Here is a 21928-nt window from a genome sequence, read left to right on the forward strand (position 1 = left end):
TTGACATACCTTCTGCAGAATGACACATAAAGGAGGGGAGGTTTTGCCCTCTGTGACTACACTAGCCATGGTTTATAAACCAGCCTTTTCTGTGGTGTGATAGAAGTAACAACAAAAAAAACACTGAATGGAGCTGAAACATATGAAAGACCTTATCTTATCACATTAAGTAAATGGCAGTGAAGTGCACAAATGTATGCAGTGCCTTGTTTGTCACTAAAGGATATCCAAAGGACAAGCAATGTCTCTCCTTTGTTTTAATTCCTTCTCTGATCCCTCTTTCCCGCTAGGAGTTGAAGAGTCTGAATTAACTCTTCATAAACCTGTTTCCTTGCCTGGATAAAAGAAAGTGGCTAGGCAGCTGGGTGGGGAAGGAATGACTTCTGTTCCCCTTTGGAATAAAGGTCCTTGATGATGTACCATCAACTTCCAAGTCTCTTTTGGGTGTGGGGTTTTTTTTCCCTGCAGAGCTTTAAACAGTTTCATGTTGGTGGGTTTTTTTTCCTCTCAAGTCCTTGAGTTTGTAACTCACCTGTCTGGATAATCTTACCTTTGCCTACAATTTCATTTTTCTTACCTTGGACAGGTCTCGATTTGTTTTTCACAGCTCATTCTCACAATTTAGCAATTTTGTCAGGAGCTGGAGTCAAGGTTACACAGCTGTGCTTATCAACTGGCCTTGGATTACACACAGCTGAACCCTTGAGATTACTGTAGAAAAATGAAGACAGGAAGTTAATTCAGGTTACTTCTTGTAAAAAACCCCAAGCAGTTTGGGATAAAGAATCAGAGTGATTGTTTCTTTCCTAGTTATGTAGCATCAAAATTCTAGTCTGAGTAAGTCTAGGTAATTTGAAGAATCATCTTTTAATGAATTAGTCTTGAAAAGCAAAAATAGACCTGAGGTAATTGCTGTCTCATCCCTGATCAGTGCCTGTTGCACTAGATGCTTGAAAAGGATTCTCACCTTGCTCAGAGCTGAGGGATGTGCATAGAATGGGACACAGGAGTGATGGTCACAGAGTCATGAGGATCCCAGTGTCATGGTTGTTTTCTCTAAGAACAATATCTCTTCAAAGAACTGAAATGAGATATGCTATTCTTTTTAACTCTCAAGATGTTCGGTATATCTAGGCTAAGATACAGAGGGATCTGCAGCAATGCTTAGGCACAGAGACATCTTCAGATTAATTTACAGAATGTAGCTAATTACAGTGACAGCTTTCTTGCTTGCTTTTTTCCTGTAGCTTCTGTTTGCAGTAGTCTTTGGCTAATAAAACTGTCAATTTTCTTTTACTTCAATAAAAGGTCACTCCCTGACAACAGCCCTGTGTCTCCTAACAGCTACTGCCTTTATTAATATTTAAAATGTACACAGTGGTATTTCCAAAAGGTCAGACTTTTAAAAGACATAAAATGTCATCCCTAATTCTTCTCTCTCCCAGCCTATTTCTCTGCCTCCTCTTCCCCATCCACCATTTATATGTTCCATTTTAGGTACAGTATTTAGCATGGCTTGTATTAAATCAGATAAACATCAAGTGTTTCTCTCTTGCAGTACTACAGAGAAGCAAAGGATAAATTTGTCACTGATTCACAGTCCAACAACTTGTGTATGTGGATTCCAATTCTGGCTGTAGCATAGGTTCCCTTGAGTTAAATGAGTCATTTGTTCATGTCAGTTCCTGATTTAAGAATGCATTTAATCCAGTACCTTCCTTCAGGCAGGTAGGGTCAAGAGGGTATCAAGGCTTCAGCTGTGAATAAGAGCTTAAACTTCTTCCTCCCTGAGGCTTCACTTCTTCCAGTCTAACAGGCACTCCACAAAATTGAGAAAGTAATACTTATCTCAGCTCTCTCTAGATGGCAATCTCTCTATCCAGGGTCAGTTTTTCCAAGTATATTTATCTAAACAGCAGCCTGTTCGCCTGAAAGAGAATTGAGAAGGGAAAGGATGAACTTTGTCTACTGGCCAGGTCAGAAAATGGTCACTTTTTCCATAAGAAATGTGATTATTAGGGCCTCAGAAGGTCATTTGTTGCATCCTCTGCCCAGAGACAGAATTTAAAAAGTCTCTCCTTCCTGGCAGAAGCTTGTTCATGCTATTACTTTTTAAATTTCTCCAAGGGCAAAGATTGCTTGTTTTGTAGTGAATCATGGATTCTTCACTCGTATTGCCCGATAGATAAGCAACACTTAGGCTCACAGGAGTCCTGGTGGCTGAGTTACCAGATTCCTTCTGAAATCCTTTCACAGAAGTCTGAACTGCAGTTGGATGATCCTAATTAGATAGTGATCCCTATATTTTTTGTGAAGGTTCTGCTGACCCAATCTTTCAGCTTTTAGACTGTGACTGGTTATAACATCCACCTGAAAGCACTCAACAAAATTCATCTTCAGAACAAGATGAAACATTGAGGAGCAAGCTCTTGTTTGGTGTTAAGGTAGTTCCTTGGCTCTTTATCACATGTTATGATTGCATATGAAGATGCTTCAAGAGCTGATCCCTGACCAGTTACATTACATTTATCCCATCTCTGTTCCTCATTCTATCACATCCACTTTTTTTGTAATGAGTTTTTTTTTTATATAGCTGATTATTTTGTCATAATTTACAGTGCCCAGGATCAGACAATCCAAAAATAGAAGTGAAGGGCTGCTAATACAGTCATCAGTCTCTGATAATAAATTATCCTGTGAAGATCTGTCAGTGCAGGTGCTGGGGGGAAATATCCAATGAACAGAGTTCAAGCACAAGGAGTAGCTGCTTCTGTTCCATAATGCTCATGACTGATTGACAGCAGACTGTTATTCAAGTCCTTTTCTTTCAAAGAATATGGTTAATTTTTCATGACAGTATGAGAAAAGTACTTTCTATGCTAAAAAGGACTAATGGCTAGTATCCATCAGCCTAATTTTCTGTAAGATAATTTTAAGTCTAGCTGACAGTAAGAAATAAGATTTTGTAGGCCTGCAATTTGGTTTTGGTCTGTTTGTTTCTTTGAAAGGATTAAGGTGATAAAAAATAAATGCATTGATTATGATACTATAGATTAGGTAAAAATATTATTTCCTGCTGTGATTTGTACCTAACTTTGAGGCCTGTAAAAATGCACAGGCAGCATGGCTGGGTTAAACATATTGCATTCTAACCAGTTTGATAGCCTCAAAGTTAGTTGTTCCTCTGCCTTGAATGGTGGAATACTGATTTCCATAAGGAGGGGAAAAGCTGTTTGGGGTAAAGGACAGGCCACCCACCTTGTGAGTAATATCAGATCAGTGTGCTTGGTGATCATGAATTAAGAGTCCTGGGTCAATAACCCCTTCAGAAGAGTGAAGGAGATTCAAACTTATTTCAGGAGATTCATACCATTTCTTGGTTCCCAAGGGTATGTTCCACTTCAGGTCATAACCTGGTGGTCAGAGACAGACGTGGAGATGGGAGGGCTAGGACTAAACACAGCATTGCTCTGCCAAAATCAGTGCAGTACAGTAAATGCTGCTTAAAAGAGACAAAGAGCTGGCAGGAGCTGTTAAGTGCAAAAAGGATCTGTGGGCTCTTGGCCAACGTGTGTCTTCTTCAGGCTACATCTAAGTATAGCAGGCTTGGGGTGTGGGGAGAAAAATGTCATTGAATTGTAAATACTTCTTTTTCAGATTATTAGATGGCTTAGGCAGCTACCAGCAAGCCCTTTGTCCTCCACTGTGCTGACTTATTAGTCCATTTTTAGGTGTTAAAGTCTTACTGTGCTTTTTACAGGGTTATTAGACACCTAGCTTGAATGGTGAGTTTTCCTGGGTGTCTATCATGAGCCTGAGCCAAAGAACTTATGCAGTAGTTCTGGCAGTTCATCTGTGGGAAGGTGTGGTGCAGGTTTACTTTGGAAGCAATACAGAAAATGACCTATATGATCATGACCTATATGTTAGGAAGTGATGTGAGGTGATTGGGAGCTCTGGAGCTTTGAAAATTATTTGAAAATGGCATAATGTGTAAGAAGAAATGCTTTGTCTGTGTGGTTTTGGCCTAACAGTACTTGGGACCAAGTGTTAGAGAACTGTTCTTAGTATTCCTTGGGGATGTTATAAATACCAGTGTGACAATTTCAGGCCCTAAAATCTTCAAAAAAAGGAAGTGATGAATAGTGAGTAATGAGCACAGCTGGAACAGGACTGTTTGAAATCAGGAGCACAGTGATGTTTGATTGTGATTTTGGGGAATGTAATCTACTATTTGTGAGCTTAGCAATTTTAACTCCCTTGGGTTTTATAGCTCTACTGATTTATCTTTAACTACTTTGCTGGTAGTACAGTTGAAAATATATCTGTAGTGATATGTTCCTAATGAAAGCATAAAGAGCTGAGTGAATGTGGCTGGCATGTTCCAGGCAGCAGGAGTTTCTGAGCCTGGTGAATGGAGGCAGTGACTAGAACAAAGCAAATTAATGATTAGGGACATTTTTGATCAGAACTTCTTAAAGGGCCTAATCTGGCAACAGCAGTGCTTTTGGCAAATGCAATTGTTATTGAACTGGTCTCTGTTCTAGGGAAGGAAGCAAGGAAAGAAGAGAACATAAATAGTCTGAATATCCTATGCTTTATTTTTTGTTTTCAGAATAATACTAGAGTTTATTTTAGCTGAACTAGCTTTTCCAAAGACTTTCTCTAACAAAGTAAGGAATTTAGAATTGTAATTAAGTGCTCCATTTAGAACTAGTATTTATTTAAATCTAATTTTGCATATTTTACTTTTGCTTATCACTGGAACAGATTTTGCTTTGTGTTGGGTAAATCTGATTTCGTCTGTCCTTCTGTGCTCAGTAAGCCGAAGTATTTTTTGACAAATCAATTAATTTCTCATTACAAAACTCTGCCTACTTGTTCATTAAAGCCCAGACATTGTCAGGTAGGCTTATTGATCAGTACTGCAAAACTGTTCAGGATTAACAATTAACTGTGATTAGTTCTGTAATCACTGCACCATCGAGGTGACAAACATATTCATGATGCTTCCCAGCCTGATCCAGAGTTACAACTCATCTTTTCTTTGTCCCAGCTAAATGCCTTTCACACTAATGTAGAAGGCCTTTGAGTTTAGCCTAATTGTCTTTCTATTTACACCAGCAACTGCACTAAAGACTCAGTGAAGCCTTAGTCAGTGACAGCTTCAGTGAAATTTATCTCTGTGCACAGCCTCAATCTTCTGTCTCCCTTCTTAATCTTCAGGGGGTCTTTAATTCATAATGTATGGGACGGTAGACTAATGAGCACTATCAGAAAAAACAGACAACTGCTTCCTTTTCAATTTGTGGAAGAGTAATATCTGTGTAGGCATCATTTCCTTACTTGGGTTTTTCTTCCCTCATACTGCTGCTTCTAAACAAACACGCAGCTCACTACAAATGAAAATGCACCATCTTTCAATTAAATCTACCAAGTAATGACCCACCTTAAGCAATGTGATTTTGATTTGCAGAAAGGAAGTTAAGTGAAAGCTAAGGCCACCTGCCTGAATAGAATACCTGGGCCCATTTTACCTGTGGACAGATTTGGTCCTGCCTTTACTACAGACCTCAATGCTGTATTTACTAGTTTGCCTGCAAAGGGAATTTATCCTGCAGCTGCATTCATTGCTACATAATCAAAATTAATGAAAGTAAATGCAATCACTGCAGGGCTCCAACACAGGAAGGGAATACTCTTCTCCCTTTTCCACTTTTTAATTTTTCACCTACTAATATTTATTAAAGATAAACAGAACTCTTGTCAGCAGAAACAGTTTTCTTATGTGATTAGGAAAAAAGAGGGATCTAAGATAAGCAGACCTGAATCAATAGAACTGAAAGGTTACTAGAAGCATTCGTGCTCCTGGTTTTGAAAGCTAAGTCAAAATTTATTCTAGCCAGTCCATCTCTCTTGATGTCTCCTTTCTTTGGAGATTATTACTAAAAGGAGTCACTTGATTGTCCTAAGCTCTTTTATTCTGCTTAACCATGTTCCTTATAGGAAACTGTGAACAGCTGAGGGCAGAGTGTGGGGGAGAATGATCAAACCGTGGTGTGGTGATCAAGGGCTGAGGAAACAGTACTTTGGCAAGGAAAGAAACAAAGCCAGAGAATGCTTTTGCAGGGCTCATCCCCTCCCTGGCTTACACAGAACTGGAACTCCAGAAGTCTGTATTATTATTGCTAAGTTGAATTGACTGCTGAAGCCAATTTGAAGATTTCTCTGGAGAAAAATTTCCTCCCTGCTCTAGTGAAACTTTCTGTGCTGTGAAGGCTGTCAGACAAAGGAGCTTGCCCCTGTTGGACAAACGTTGCATCACAAAGTCCAGTAATACAGGAAAGTTTACAAAGGGAGAACCAGAGTGAGAGGACTTTGAAGACTTCTCATCTAAACAGCAAACACTTGTGCTTTGATTCCTTTTGCATTGCTTGCCTGAAAACCAGTCTAACTGTAAAATATCTAAAATAATGATCAGTTGTATAAGGTTTTGGGTTGGGTGTTTTGTTTTGGTTTTTTTGTTTTGTTTTGGATTTATTTAGGGGGTGGGGATTTTGTTGTTTGGGCTTCTTGTTTGTTTTTGTTTTTGGGGGCTTTTTACTTTTTCCTATATTTCCTATATAGATTTTCAAGGTGCCCTAAACCTGTGGATGATAAATTGTGGTTTTATTTATGCAGCTAATCTGGCAACTCTCTAGGACTAATTCTGTCACTCTTGAGTTGAGAACTTGAGTTGGGTAGAGCTGCAGTGTGATCCTACAGAGCTCTCTGACTAAAGATATTTGACCAAATTTATGAGATATTACTGTGGCATTTCTCCTATTTATAATACTTTGATTTAGTTATTAACTAATGTGTAATTTTCAGTGATTCACTCCAAATTTTATTGGCAAGAATTACAGTGCAATTGCTAGATTGGGATGCACTTCACAATAAAGGTAATTACATTTTGTTACAGTGTAGTTCTGATTCTCTTATCTATTTTGACTTTCCTAGTACATTCCTATCAGCATCTCCTATTTTATTGCTGTTCTGCATCACATTTTTTTATTTCATGTATTTGTTATGCTCAACAGTTCAGTTGTATGTCTTTAGTGTTGCTGCTGGTTCCCAGATTTATTTCTTTATGCCTTGACATATCAGTATAGTTACTTTCCTGGAAGGAGTTCAGCTTTGCTCCTTAGAATATTGTGGACAATCAGTGTGAAGCAATGGCGTTTTAGTGAAACTTATCCAGTCTACACATACCAAGTAGGATAACAAGAATTCACCAGCTACTCTGCTCTCTTTAGCTTCAAAACCAGACCACTTTCTTTTTCTTAACTGTGATCAGCTTGCATGCACATGCTGTTGAATGATGGAATCTAGAGCACAGATCAGTCTCCCACTGTCATTTATCACAGATTCCTGTTTCAGGTCAATTAAAAATTTCTTCTAATAGCCACTAGATAAACACAGAGCTGGAATGAGGACAATAAATGGGATCCCTAATTGCACCTGACACTGGTCATTGCAGACCAGAGTCTATAGAAGAGGGTTCTTGAACCATTTTCTGTCTAGAGTCTGAGCTGCTCTTAGCCTGTCCACTGATCCCTTGCTGATCTCTGCGTTATTCCAGCAGCTGGGAGTTGGTGTTTCAGCAGTTGTGAGGGGAACAATCTGTGTTGGTTCCATAAACAATCCAAACCACAAAAGCAGCACAGAACCAAATCTATCCTTGGAAAGAGATATAAAGAGATATAAATAATGAACAACTACATTATGGGTAAACAAGTATGGATCTTTTTCTTTTTGGGGTTTGTGTTAATAATCTATAATGGCAGCAGAGCCCATATGAATAGATGATAAACTTCAGATGAAATATAATGACTTGACATTAAGAATTAATTTTTCTTTCTGGAAAGATAGTAAGCTTCAAGATGATTGGTGGAATTCAGATAATAAAAATTTGAGCTCTGTCACAGCCTTAAAATGTTGCTACCTCTGCTTCACATTCTTCCTTTCTTGCATTGCCCACCTGATTTTCCTCAAAAAAAACTTTTTATGGAAATACCTGTAGGTTTTAGTTTAGTCACAAAGCTGAAAGCTGGAAGAAAAAAAATGTTCTTTCTCAAAATTCACAGTGCTTTGCATTTTTAAGAGAGCTAAAAATTTAACAGGAAAATTGCTATCTATTTGAGGGTGACTAAGCCAATTTATCTAGAAAACAGCTACTGAAATTTTAAACTATAAGAATTTAAATTATATATTTTGAAATATTACAAGTCATAATACTGAAAAAGGGGTTTTTATTACTCTTTTTTATAGCATTCCTCCTCATGTCAAGTAGAAATAGTAAGGTGCTTTAGATTCCCCAAAACTTTTTCCCCCCATATAAAAAAACCCCAAATCATTTTTTAGTGGTTTAAAAAACACATATTTTTTTCCACATTCTTACTTTATCCAGTGCCACAATCCACCTTTTATGGTTCACTGAGCTGCTGGTAGGTGACAAGTAACTGAGGTTTCTGTGGCTGGGAACTTTGGCAAGTGAGATTGAGCCTGGTGGGTGTTCTTTCTCCTTTCCTTTGTTTTCAGTTAAGCATTTTTAATCATTTATCCCAATGTAGTGTTCAGAAAAGCAGTGGATTATCAGCTTGTGCTGGAAACTGGCAGAACTGAAATGAGTTGTTTCATTATCTGTGTGTACCTCTGGTAGGGCACTCACAGGCTGGCCTACAAAAACTTTCTTCCACCCTGACCTTTTCCAAACAGATGATGTTGGCACACATAAATAGCAAACTGTGCGGATGGGCTTGGTTTTTCTTGAATAGATGGAGAGCAACAAGTCTAGTGAGTGGTACCTTGAATTTTGATTTGAAACTGAATCCCCAGGAGTGGGAAGGTTATATGACTGCTTCAAACTCACTGAAATGCCAGCTTCCTCAAGAAGATTAATTTGATGGAGGACAAAAAAAAATCAAGAGTCTGTTATTATAGCTTGAAGATTGAACTGAGATAGGCCTTTTCATCTGTAGCTGGCTAGGTTTCTCTCACGTTTGAATTTCACTCCTTGAAAATGCTGAATTAGCCCATCTGTTCACATTTAATTTTCCCTTTCTGTTGGGACTTGAGTTGGTCTTCTTGTGTGTCACTCGGGCACATTTCCAAAGTGCCTATGTGTAAGGTGCTCATTGCTTTCTCCTGAATCAGTAAAAATGATGCCTGCTCTCCTTAGCTAACAGCAGCCTCCCAGGACACCCTGTAGTACAGGGAACATCTGTCCCTGGAATGTGTGCATGCTTCATCTGTGCAATGCTTTTAGTGGTGTTAAATGAATTTTTTTCCAAAGAATTTACTGTAAACTCTTTGCTGGACAGTGTTGCTACCCCAAATTTTTTTAGTTACACCAAAAATATTCTCGTGTTGTATAATTTTTCCTTTAAATGAAGAGCAATAAGGAAAATCAACTGCAGCTTGCATGCACCTTAAATTATGAGAAATCTTAAGCAGTTTACAGAGGATTGGAGGAACCATAAAAAACCCAAACCAACCAACCAAAAACAAAAAAAACAACTGAACAAAAACAAACCAACCAAAACCCCCCAAGCAGTTTACAAGGATGACTTACATTATTTTAAATTTATTAACTACAAGAATCAGTATCTCACTGAGCATTTATTTGAAATTGTTTGAATCTGTTCACCCATAAAAAATTTTCCTTTTTTGTTTTAGAACTGAGATATTTAGCAGTCATGACCAATGATCTGAGGTTGTCTCACCATGTCATGTGGTTGTAGCTGTTAATTTTCCAGCAAAGTACGGTCTATATGAGGAATATGAAGACACAATGTGAAATTCATTTTACTTTCTTTTTGTAACTCCAAAGCAAGGAGCTAGTTTAAACTGGTTTACACAGAGAGGTAAACACTACTAGAGAATGATGGCTCTCCACCCCACTACAGGATAAAATCCCTTCTGGAAGTACTCGCCTCTGTAAATGTTGGGAAAAAGGTCCTTAGAAGATCAGGTTCTGCTTGACCATGAGCTTAATCAAATACAATAAAGCTGAATCATTTTTTCCCCTAATATTTAGTTTTCAGTAATAATAAGCTTTCAAGTCAAGGATTAAGACCAAGTTTCTTCACCTAGCTGCTGTCACAGTCATTATAGGAAACAGAGGTTTTGGGCAGGATTTTTTTATTGTAAGTTAAATACTCAGTGATTCTCTGCACAGCAATTAGAGCAGCCAGATAGTGGTTGACTTTGGCCCCTTTCTCAAGTTAGTCAACTTCTACCCTCTTGCCAAGAAAAAAGTCAAGTGCATGTAAACATAAAAATGAACTTTTGAAATACTTGAAGTCTCATAATCTTACTTATATAGCACTCCTTATTTTCAAAATGAATAATTCAGTACTTCACAAAACAATACAAGAAACCAATAGAATCACAGAAAAACATTTCACCAAAAGGGGCTCTGTTAGCTTCAGCTACATGAGTAATAACAGTATTTCAAATCAGTATGTAAGAACTAGCTCTGTTCCTGGAAGCTGTTTCAAGCTGTGGGTTAAGAAGTCACTGCTGCTGGGACATAACACTGTCAGGCATTGAACTTTTCCAGCTGCCACTTCTAAGTTTCTTCTGTGAACATGATATTCTCCATGGTGATGGCCAAGAAATTTCAGCAATGACTTGTTTCACAGTTCTTGGAAAGAGCACAGGTTTGATGACACAGCACAGAGATGTATTTTTTAATGCTGTAAAGTATTGGCTTATGGTTTAAAGAACCTAAGTCAAATTATCTAAATAGCTCAATTACCCATGAAACTGCTGCTGGCTGAATGTTGCTCTCCACTGTTTTGATGCTTCTGCTTGATAAGAGCAGTAAGTCCTCAAAGCCACACGTAGTAAAGCAAGTGTCATGCAACAGGTGGCATACTCTGTGTATCTTGGTGTTCTGAAGGAGGTACGTGAGCACATGGATGTGAGGAAGACTTGAGTGTTCAAATGTTCTAGATGTGCAGATAGGCTGATGCAGCCCTTAACACATACTTTGCTTCCAGGAGAGAGCAATCAAAATTTGTACATCTGTACACTCTGAAAAGCAACAGGTAAGTACATAATTTCTTTAGCCTTATATGCTAATAACTCCTAATTTCTTTTATTTTTTTATTCCATCTTCTCTGTGCTCTGCACTCTCTACGAAATTCAGCCTAATCCTTCTTCTAGCCAGAGCATGGGTATTTGGCAGAGATTGCAGAAAAGCGGTCTGGCAATTGGATAATTATTAAAATTATCAAATAGCTCCAATTCCACTTGTTATTATGGAATATTTCTTTTAATGGATAGGAACATGAACCTATCCCTTCCTTGCAAGCTCTGCCTCTTTTTGAGAGTAGCATTTATTCTACAAAGCTTACATTTGGCTACGGTGGAAATTCACATAACTACTACTGAGTTATCCTTTCCACTACCTGCCTCTCTGCTGGTTAGCTATGGTGCTGCTGTTTTTATGGCAGTGGAATTTAGTGGCTGTGAAAGCTGTTGCTGTGTAAGGTGCAATAATAGATCCCCAGGTCCAGTGCCTCTTCCCAGCTAAATGCTGGGTGACCTGGGCTGCTTCTTAGGGTTACCCAGCCACGCAGCACCAGCAACTGTCTGGGCTGTTTTTCCTCAAAGCTGGTTCTGGCTGTGGTCTGGTGCTGGTAAACCCACAAGCCTTTTGGAGCCTCAGCTGAATCCTCAGGTCCTAGCTTGGCTTCAAGGGATGCCTCAGTTGTGCAATAGAAACTACTCATTCCCCTGTATTTGCAGCCTATGGATTCCTCTCCTTCAGCAACGTGTGTTTCTGGTCCCCCACCAGCTCCGGCGTATCCAGCACAGCCTTTTTACCAGCAAGGACTCCTAAAATTTTGGTTGGGAATTCTACCCCCCTGCTGCCTGCCTTGCTGGACTGACTCCGTGTTTTGTGTGGCAACTGCTAAACTGCTTTGCATCAGCACCTGGTATAGGGAGAGAAAGAGAAAAGTAGTGTCCATTACCCTGGGAAGGGAGCTGTGCGCTGCAGCACCTGAGCTCAGCAGCAGCAGGGAGCTTGGAGAAGGAAGGGGGCAGAAATGAGTACCTCAGGCTTAAGGTGACTTGCAAATGACACTGCTGAGATGTCTAGGCCAAGTGTTGTCACAGCCCTGCCTTGTCCTCCTTGGGCTGCTTCCAGCCTGGTCTCAGAACTCGGTTTGACCTAATCCCTTTGGTCTTAGAGTATTTAGCCATATGCTTCTCTAGGGATCTGGAGGTTCTCTGTGGATAATTCTGTGCCCTCTGTCACCTGCATGCCTTACATCCAGTGTCCCCAGGAGCAAGTAGATGGCTTCAGTAAGCCAGAACTGAGACACATTTGACCAGAAGTTCTTCCAGACTTCAGGATAAGTGTGGATTGACAACTGTGTGTATGTGTACTCTGGCACAGAGTTACTCTGCTATCATCTATGCTTCCATGACAGTGTGACAAGGCAGGTATGCTGTTCACTAGGTTAACAAAATAAGCCTGGGTACTCTGTTCACTTAGATAACTGTACCTTTAACTGGTCCATGAAAATTTTCACCAGCTCATATCTTACTACATCCTGGATATCAGCATAATGCCAGTTTCTGTGACTGGGAATTATCTACCTCTACACTACTTTGTTCCTGGTAATTAGAATGACCCTTTGTCAGAGCAAATGCTCTTTTTCTGCTGCTTTTTTTCTGTGCTCAGGCAGATCCTCGAAGCCTGGGGATTGTCATCCAGGTTTCCAGAGCTGTGCTGTCAGGAGGCTCTGTGGTGTGCAGAGCCTCTACAGTACAGCCTGACTGCATACTGGCACTGAACCAAGACCTTCCAGAACTGACAGCCAGAGTAGAAGATGATGTATTATACCTACTAATTTCTGGATTACTGCACAGCAGTTTACCTATTTAAATTCTTCTGTGGGACTGGGGACTGCCATGGATTTCAAACAGCTGTTCCCAGCCATTGACACTTACAGAAGGTAATAAAGCTAGCTGCAAATTGACCATTGAATAGCAGGAGGAAAAAAAATGTAGAAAATCAGCTGTCACTGTTGCACAGAAGGAAGCCCAGCATCCTCTGCCTTTAGTGTGAAGTAACAGAAGTTTGGTTTCCTCCCTCTTTCTAGTGAGTTTGAATTTCTAAACTTCTCATGGGAGTCATAAATTGAATTTGAACTTCTTAACTCCAGATCTACAAAGTATGTGAAGCAGAGAAGAAATCCTTAGGCATAGACAATTTCTATTTCCTGGCACAAAGCACTATTGAATAAGTTACGAATAGGAAGCAGAAAAAAATTTGCTTTTAAATCCAGGCAAGTACTTCTTTTCTGGGCTTTAGCTGTGTATTGCTTCCCAATTCCATTGCCATGGACAAAATGGGTCATTAGGTTTCTTTCTCCATTTTTTCCTTCTTTCTCCTGGGAAATGTTTCATTCCTCATTCTGCCTTTTTACTCTTTTTACTTACATGACACTAAACAAAGACATTTGTACCTTTCCTTCTTTGTATAGCACTGAGGAGAGATGGATTTTGTTTACCTTTTTATATATTTTGAATAGACCCTATCCTGCTCATATAAATTGCAAAACTGTTTTGTTGTAGCTTCTGACAACCTCATTAGTTTGTTACCAGAGGCAATTCATTACAAACCTCACAAGAAAAGCAGCCCAAATATCCCTGTGTTGGTGCACCACTGAGAGCCAAAGCAAATGGAAGAAACTAAACTCTTTGGGTTTAGGATTTGGTAGGGAGGGGTTTTTTTTAGTAGGAATTAATGAGATAATGGAAAAGGTTATATAAGAACTTGAAGAACATATGCATCTTCTGTTCATCCTAGCTCTATGCATTAATTTTAGCTGAATCAGTGCATCCAGTCCTTGAAGACTGCAGGATCTTTTGTCCTGTGAGAACACTATTTCACTACATATGCAAGTTCTGTGAGGGAAAAAAATTAAGCAAAGGCCTGAGCTATGTCTTTTAACAGTGCTGCTGTTTTAAAAGGCAGTTCTTGGGGATGCCTTGTTGGTAGGAAGAATGGGAGTTTAGAAAACAAGCATGTGCTAATCAAACAGGAGTGTGAGGTGGATAACTGCCTGTTTTCACCAGAAATTGTAAGCAAAACATCCAGTTAGGATTTCCTGGAATATTTGACGAGGGATAAAGTCCTTACTGCTGTGCTAACATGTTCGTATCCCAGTTCGTGGTCTGTGGTCTGACACATCTTCTGACAATGTAGCCTAATACTTGCAGTATGTTTGCAGGGACATGAGGGAGAAGGTTACAAAGCAAATTTTATCCTTCTAAAGGTTATGTGCCCAAGGCAGTCTCTCCATCACTGCAGAAAGATACTCCAAATTCCCTCAGTAAGGTTCTGTACAGGATAATGCAGGACAAGCATCTCCTTCCCTCTCTTCTCTCTCCCTTCCACCCTCGCTGGAACAACAGACGAAACTTAAGGAGATTAACCTTCTTAGTCTAAAGCAGAGCATGGCAAACAGTTCCCAGAACATTAAAGTGACAGGATTTGGAAAAAAACATGAAATCTTCATAAATAATTGTGAAAAAGGTGAACTGATAATAAAGGCTTTGTGCTTGTGATTCTGATGGCTGCCTTCAGCCCTAATGGGAAAAATAATTTGCAAAAGCTAATTTTCTGTGTCTGTTTCCAAAAAAAAAACATATGAGCACTGATTAGTTGTTCTGGTAATCTGTCAAGCCACAACTGGAGTGAAATCATTACTTTATTTCATGTAGGGCATCAAATAGTTTTCTCCACATTAATTCTCAGCCACCAGTGACGCTGGTTACATCTGAATCACTGACCTGGAAAAGCTCCGAAAGTTGCTGCCAATTCCCCAGAGCCATCCAGATTCCCAGTGAGAGACAATCGTATGGGAGACCAATTAAAATAGCATCTGTGAATTAAATAAATCTGTAAAAAGCATCTACTCTTCTCTGCAATGTGCATGGAAATTAGCAGAGAATTTTTAAGTAAATGCCTGATGAACAAATAAGCTTCTCTGGGGAGGAGGGGAGTAGATAAATTTCCTCCTGTATAAGCTTGGAATAATGAAAGAGTAAATGATTAATTGTTGAAGATTCCACTTGGTATAATTCGGGATTTTTGTGGTTAAGATTCATTTCAACTTTTTCACATAGTAATAAAAATAATCTGAATGTCTGAAGAACTAAACTGACTTCTCTAAATATCCCTGTTAAATACTTTTGGTAGAATTTTTGTGTTTTCTACTTCAGTTTGGAGAATCCAGATTCTGTATCTTTTGAGGAACAAAAATTCCTCTTTCCCCACACAGCACTAGACACCTTGTCATTACTTCCAGTTAAAAGGATGATGAATGGTGTCATTACCACTTGATAGTAGTTTAGGATGGATTAGCCTGCAGTACTAAATCAAAATTGTGCAGACACCTTCAGACATATAGATTATTTCTATCTTTTTATTGTGGTGATGCCTTTTGATTGTTCCTTAGACTGTGAGAACTTTGAGTTTTCATCTAGACTCATAAGTACATGGGTTTGATAATTTAGCTTAATTGTACTGCTGCTAGTGATATATTTTATCATCACTAGCCTTAGCTTTTATAGATTTGATCAACTGCTATCCAGAGGTAGGTTTTAAGCAGTTTCTATCCAAAATTGATTGGCACAGGAAAAGAGGGAGCTTTGACAGGAAAACTAAGCCTGTTCATATTCCAATTTGTTTTCAAGCTCAACATTTCAAACTGTATGTTTCTACGTAATTAGTTGTACAATTGGACTTTATATTTTGCAGCTCCTATCAGTAATAATATAGGAGCAACAAATGTTCAGTATATCAAAGAATAAACTTTGAGTGTTCTGATGCAGGCATGGAAATGGACAGTTTGTGGTGATTGGCAAGGCAGTTGGTGAACACAGGTGTTTCTGAAGCTCCTGCCTGTCTGTAGTTATTTGTCTTGCAACAGGCACTTGCCAATAAATCCACTCTGATGGTGATCCTCACGACCCCTAATTTTCTTCCCTGCTCTCTTGCCATTTGCCAGAGATGCTTGGCCACTGCTTGCCAAGAGAGAACAACGCCCCACAATATGGTCATGTGTGTTCTACACCTAGAGCTAAGGCCCAGGCAGGTCTGTAGCAGATTGTCCTGTGGCTTTTGGAGACCTCCAGAGCCTGTAGGTTTTTTAGAAGTTTGTCAGTGAACAGATTTGCCACCCACAAAAGTACAGGCTGCTTCATGCATGTCAGGTTACTTAATGTCAGATTTTTTTGCGAGACAAGATGAAGGATAAATTAATAGGTTTACCTTGAAAACATAGCTTTGCAAACGTGGAAAATGTTATTTTTAAAGCATGCATGTTTGTTTAATGTTAGATTGCAGCTGCTCTAGACATTCTTGTGCTTTAAGCAGATAATTGCACTCTACAAACTTGGAAAGTTCTAAGATATGGCACAGGCAACCTGTCCATTTTCAAGCTATTATTTAATTAACTCTTCTTCCCCCTTATTAGATACTGGTTCTTGGAGTACTGTTCACCAGAAAATATCCTTCAGCCTTATAGATGAGAACATTATAGATGAGACAGTACTTAGACTATCATATGGCCTTAATCTGCTAATGCTTACCCTTTTGGCAAAATGTAACTTTATCCCTGTTCGTAGCTGTCACATCCCAGTCTCTTTGCTTCCATCAAGCTCTTTATGGCACTCTCTAACAAGTCCTTAACTTTAACAGACACTGGGTCTTTCTCATGCATCAGAGCCCAAAACCTTGGCACCTGTTTAGGTACTGAGCTGCACACTTGGAAAGCTTTGCTCAAGTGGAGCACACGCAGCCTGGCACTGCCGTGGTGCTCTCTGGAGGTGTGTGTTGGACTCCAAAGTTGGCAGTGTAGACAGGGAACTGCTGTGTTGTGCTCATGCACCTGCATGTGCAAACTTGTCACTTTCTGTGTGATAAATTGTATCTCTCCCATTCCATCTACCTTGGATGGAATTAGCCATGAAAGGCACAAAAATTTCATGCCTTTCTGGCAGAAGATTACTGTACTCCTGATGTAGTAGGGGTTTGCTTTCTTGCCCTAAATCACTACAGCTCTGTGTCTGCAGTGAGTTCTGGATCAGGCTCTGTATTGTTGTCCTTGTGTATTTGTACATAGAGAACACTAGTATCAGCTTCTTGCTTGTTGTTATTTTTTTTACACAAGTAACACAGAACTGGAAATGTCCCAGTGCTTGCTACCAAACACTAATATGTTTAACCAGTCTCTGTTTGAACAGATTGTGTCTCAGGAGTTTATTTGCTTTTTGCAGACATATTCTCAATTCTTTCCAGGTCTTCTTAGCTACCATTTGAGAAAGAGGAAAAAAAAAATACATTTTGATTATAGCTATTGATCTTATACTTTAATCTTTGCTGCTCAGATACAGGTATGCCTTGCATATACCTTGACAGACACTGAAGATTTATGGAGTGTAAAAGAATTGACCCTAAATTTAAGCTCTTGGTATTTTTTTCCTCCTCATTTAGGGTTTACTTTATTATTCAATGGATGGACTAAAACTAGCTCCCTCAAACTAGTTCTTAAGAGCACATGTACAGAAATAGACCTATCATGCTATTTACTTAGGGTGAAATCATATTAACATTAATGTTTCATAAGTAAAAACATACTCTGTGAATAGGTGATGGGTGAGTACCCTGAATGAAAGGTAATTTTTTTTGTCCCAGGTCTCAGAGCAAATTAAAGCTTGTCCATGCTGACTGGTTTTGACTGATAGGAAGCTTATGATCTGTGACCCCCCTGCCAATAAATAGATATTTTTACAGTATTTCTGAAAGAGTTTTTCATAAAGGATTATATATTGTGTAGGGGTTTACTACTTATCCTGCCGTATTGCTTGTTATTCCTGACACTTGCTTCACCATGTCACCTGCTTCTGCAGAGGGCAGGAGAAAACACCTTGTTTTATGGAGAGTAGTGAGCAAGATATGGGTGGCCAAGAAAAGGGGAAATTTCCTGAATAGACATTTTCCATGAACAATCTTCCCTCCATCTATCCTTCATTAATTCATCAGCCTTTATTTCTTCTGCCAGCAGACCTCCTTCTGTCCTCTAGGGTCCATTTGTCTGGTTCTGAATGTTTTCAATAGATGTGATGAGCCCGTGTCACAGCTGGCCACAGAGAGCAGTGGGTTTCTGACTGCAATACTCTTTTGGCTGCTTCTTCATGATTGCTTGGACTTAGGCAAAGCAGTCTTAGAGGACACCTGATCCCAACTGCTCCAAATCTCGACACATGCTTGAACACTTCCTAGGGGCATCTGAAGGGAAGTTGTCATACCTGCTCAACAAACCTCATACCTTTGTCTGTATAGCAACACTGGAAATGTTTCTTCTTGTCCTGTGCCAAAATGGCCCTGCAACAACTTTTGGCTGACGTGAATGAGGTGTAAATGGCAAGAGTAAGATAAACCCTTGGTTACCATGACAGCAAATACATTAGGAGAGCCTGAATAGAATCACCAATTCTGTGACATCTTTCCATTCTGGCTTCCCCTTCTGAATGTGCTTTGCACACCATCCACTGCTGTTTACTCACAGTATTATTTTCAGCTTACCCAGGTTAAGGTAAACTCTATCACCTCCATCCATTCTCTGAGGCTGTAATGACACTACTTTGCTTATGCTTTTGCACTAGATCAGTCTTGAGTGTTGTTTTCTTACCCTGAGTACAGTGCTGTACAGACTTCCTCTCTAAAAACCACACTGAAAATCCTATATTCTGAAAAGGAAGGGAACAATCTGATCTAACCACTGCCAGAAAAAATGCAAAACAGCCCAAGATGAGTGGAGGCTACCACTAATAAGTCTTTGCTGTTCCAGTCACGTTACCGGCATTTCCAAAGTTTGCATTCCTGATCTTTGGATCTCAATCTGCAATCACCTTGGAGGTGGATTTGGAGTAGACACTAATCAAGCACTATTAAGCAAAACTCATTGTAGGTGGTTTGCCTGGGTGGAGCTCTGTTGTTTTCCCTAATAGTCAGCACTGTGCTTCCAGAAGGCAGCACCAATTATTGTCTGATAGACTGTATAATACATTTACATATTGATTTTCATGGGGCAAGAAGGATACATCTTTGTTTTGATGTATAAAGAGTGAACAGACTTACAGAAATTCAGTGCCAAACAGAAGCCTCACTAAGCACAAAATATGGCTTGGGCCTTCTTACTTTAAAGGAATGTCTATTCTGAGGTGGTTTCATGGCAGTTGTTATTTATCAGTCTGATGATCAGAATTAGACATCTTACACTGGAGCCATGGATTTGTAAAACCATCAGCAAGACTTCGAGATGCTTCTTGATTTATTTCCTTACTTGGACCATACAATTTTCCTCTAGAGGGGCTGCTGCATGGACCAGAGTCCTCAGATGCACGTTGTAGAGTTCTAGTAAGTATTTATTTATGTTAGTTCTTCTCTCAGGTAGTGGCCATCCTGTGTAGGAGAAAATCAAGAGCACTCCTAATAGGAATGAGAACTCTGTCTTTGAGAAAGGGGAAGGACACTCCCTGGTGTGGAGGTTCCCAAAGAGGCATGAGAACTTCTGCCCTGTGGTGTCACAGCAGTATCCAGGATTACTCCAATTCCCAATCAACTGATGAGGAATGCATGAACACTGATACTCGTGCTGGTACTATTAAAAAGGTGATTCCCCCAAACTGGTATTAGCATTCCAGCACAACTCTCCTTGTGTTTGCTGTTTATTAGGTTTATCTACTCTTGCTTGAATAGTTCTCTTGGATATGCATTCACTCTTTTACAGCTTTCTCAGGCGGCAGTGACATTATTACAGAACATTTGTGTGTTTTAGGAATTTAAATAATTTAAATAAACTGGGACTTGTATGAATGAACTTTCCAGTTTAGCAGAAGCCATCTTAGTGTGGATTTTCAATTCTCATTAGTTGATCCAGCAAGGGAGCTTGTTTCCACATAACCTGTGTTGGACACTCTAGCACAGCCATAGTTGGAAAAATCATTTTCATGTAGAGAAGTAGTTAAGATGTGCATGTGTTGTTAGACATACACGGGGCTTGATTAATTAATTTCCATACTATCTGCCATCTCTCATTCCAGAAATAAATTTCACAACATCAACTAAAGGTTCCCAAAATAACAGAAGAAATGCTGAAAAATGGAGATAAGGAGAATCTTCCACTCACAAAACTTGTGCTGTGTCAAGTGGACTGTTGTGAGAAATGTGTGTGCCAGTTAAGAATTGGTAGAATGTTATACAGCCCAAAGAAAAATGTTTTTAATTAGCATTATTCTCCAGGATTTTTTGAAAAGGGCATATTTTAATATTCCAAAAGATTCATACGGTTAAGTGCCTAGAGCCCTGACATGTTTGGAACTGATACTACACTCACATGCAATTTAATCTCTTTCATTTCAAGTTATCATTGAGGGATGTCATGCTTGTACAGCCAGCAAAGAACATGTCTGCTGTGGCCTGCGGGGTAGAGGGAAAAAATATATATATATTTCATAAAAGTATATATATATATATATACATATATATACATGTGAATATATTTACATTTCATATACAGATGTGTGTGTATGTCTATATAGATGTATTTTTATATTATTATTATGGAAGAAACATAAAATATTTAGCAGGAACAACAGGAAACTGACAGCCACGCTCACAGATGTGGTGAGAATAAAAGGTACTAATATTGCTTGCCAGAGGTTGGAGCTACAACAATGGGTGCAGATATCTTAGTAGAACTTAGAAAATTCCAGATTTAATGCTATTGTTCCTGTCTAAATTGTTGGAAGATATAGGTTTGTATGCTAATTACATTTTGATCTTTGTCCTTCTTTAATAGTTTGGAAATTCCAATCAGCGATTGTTTTTCTCAGTATTTCAACATCTGTTTTTTTTAATAAAATCCCTGCATGATTTATAGCTCATTCCTTGCTAGCTTGTCCTCCAAACTGTTGTCAAAACCACTTAATCTGTTGTTCTGTCCAAATAACTAAAAGGGAAAGCAGAAAAGACATAAAGCTTTCTTAATATTGTTTGATATGAACAGATTTTAAAACAAAGCAATGCTACCAAATCTACCAACATGGGTGGTACTGTCTCTTTGCTTCTGATGGCTCTACATCTCAAGCCTCTTGGTTATTCTTCTGAGCACTGTATCATGTAGGCTTAATTTCCTTGAGCAATCTGAAACATTAACCTAAAAAATATTGAAATATTTCTTGCGAGGTCATGTTTGAGTGAGTGATCATGTTGATCAGCAGGAGCCCCAACCCCTAGTCTGGTTCATTCCATTTCTTCTCCAAATCTTTGTGACAGGTTTGAGTAGCAAAGGTGTCTTTTCCAGAACACAGCAGAGGTAGACATCCATGCTCCAAAATCACAAAAAGTTTTTGTAACAAAAGTGTGCAGCTAGCTGGAGTTGAATATATATATATATATATATATATATATATATATATATATATATGTATGAGTATATAGCGAAATGTCTTGCTTTCTAACACAAAGGCATTTCATTTCTTTGCCTTCTTTAATAGAAATGCTGTGTCTCAGCAAGATAATTTTTGTGTTTGTTTGGCTTCTGCCTGTTGCCAGGGATTTTTTTCAATACCCGTTATGTTTGTGTTCAGATTGTATAATATTTCTTTTTGCATTAGGCTGTTCATTTATGGCAGGCACACAACAGCAGAACAGGAAAACAATGAAGAGATTTTTACAATGTGGGTAAAATATGTGAAAAGAAATACTATTTTTCTTTTTAGGAGCCTTTTATTAAGCCAGAAATTTCCTCCAGGGGACAGGCAAAAGATATCCTCTCACTCTATTGCAATGTGT

This window comes from Pseudopodoces humilis, chromosome 3 (assembly GCF_049639895.1).
Source record: "Pseudopodoces humilis isolate 2021_Gansu_Grassland_sample_001 chromosome 3, ASM4963989v1, whole genome shotgun sequence".
NCBI classification, from domain to species: domain Eukaryota; kingdom Metazoa; phylum Chordata; class Aves; order Passeriformes; family Paridae; genus Pseudopodoces; species Pseudopodoces humilis.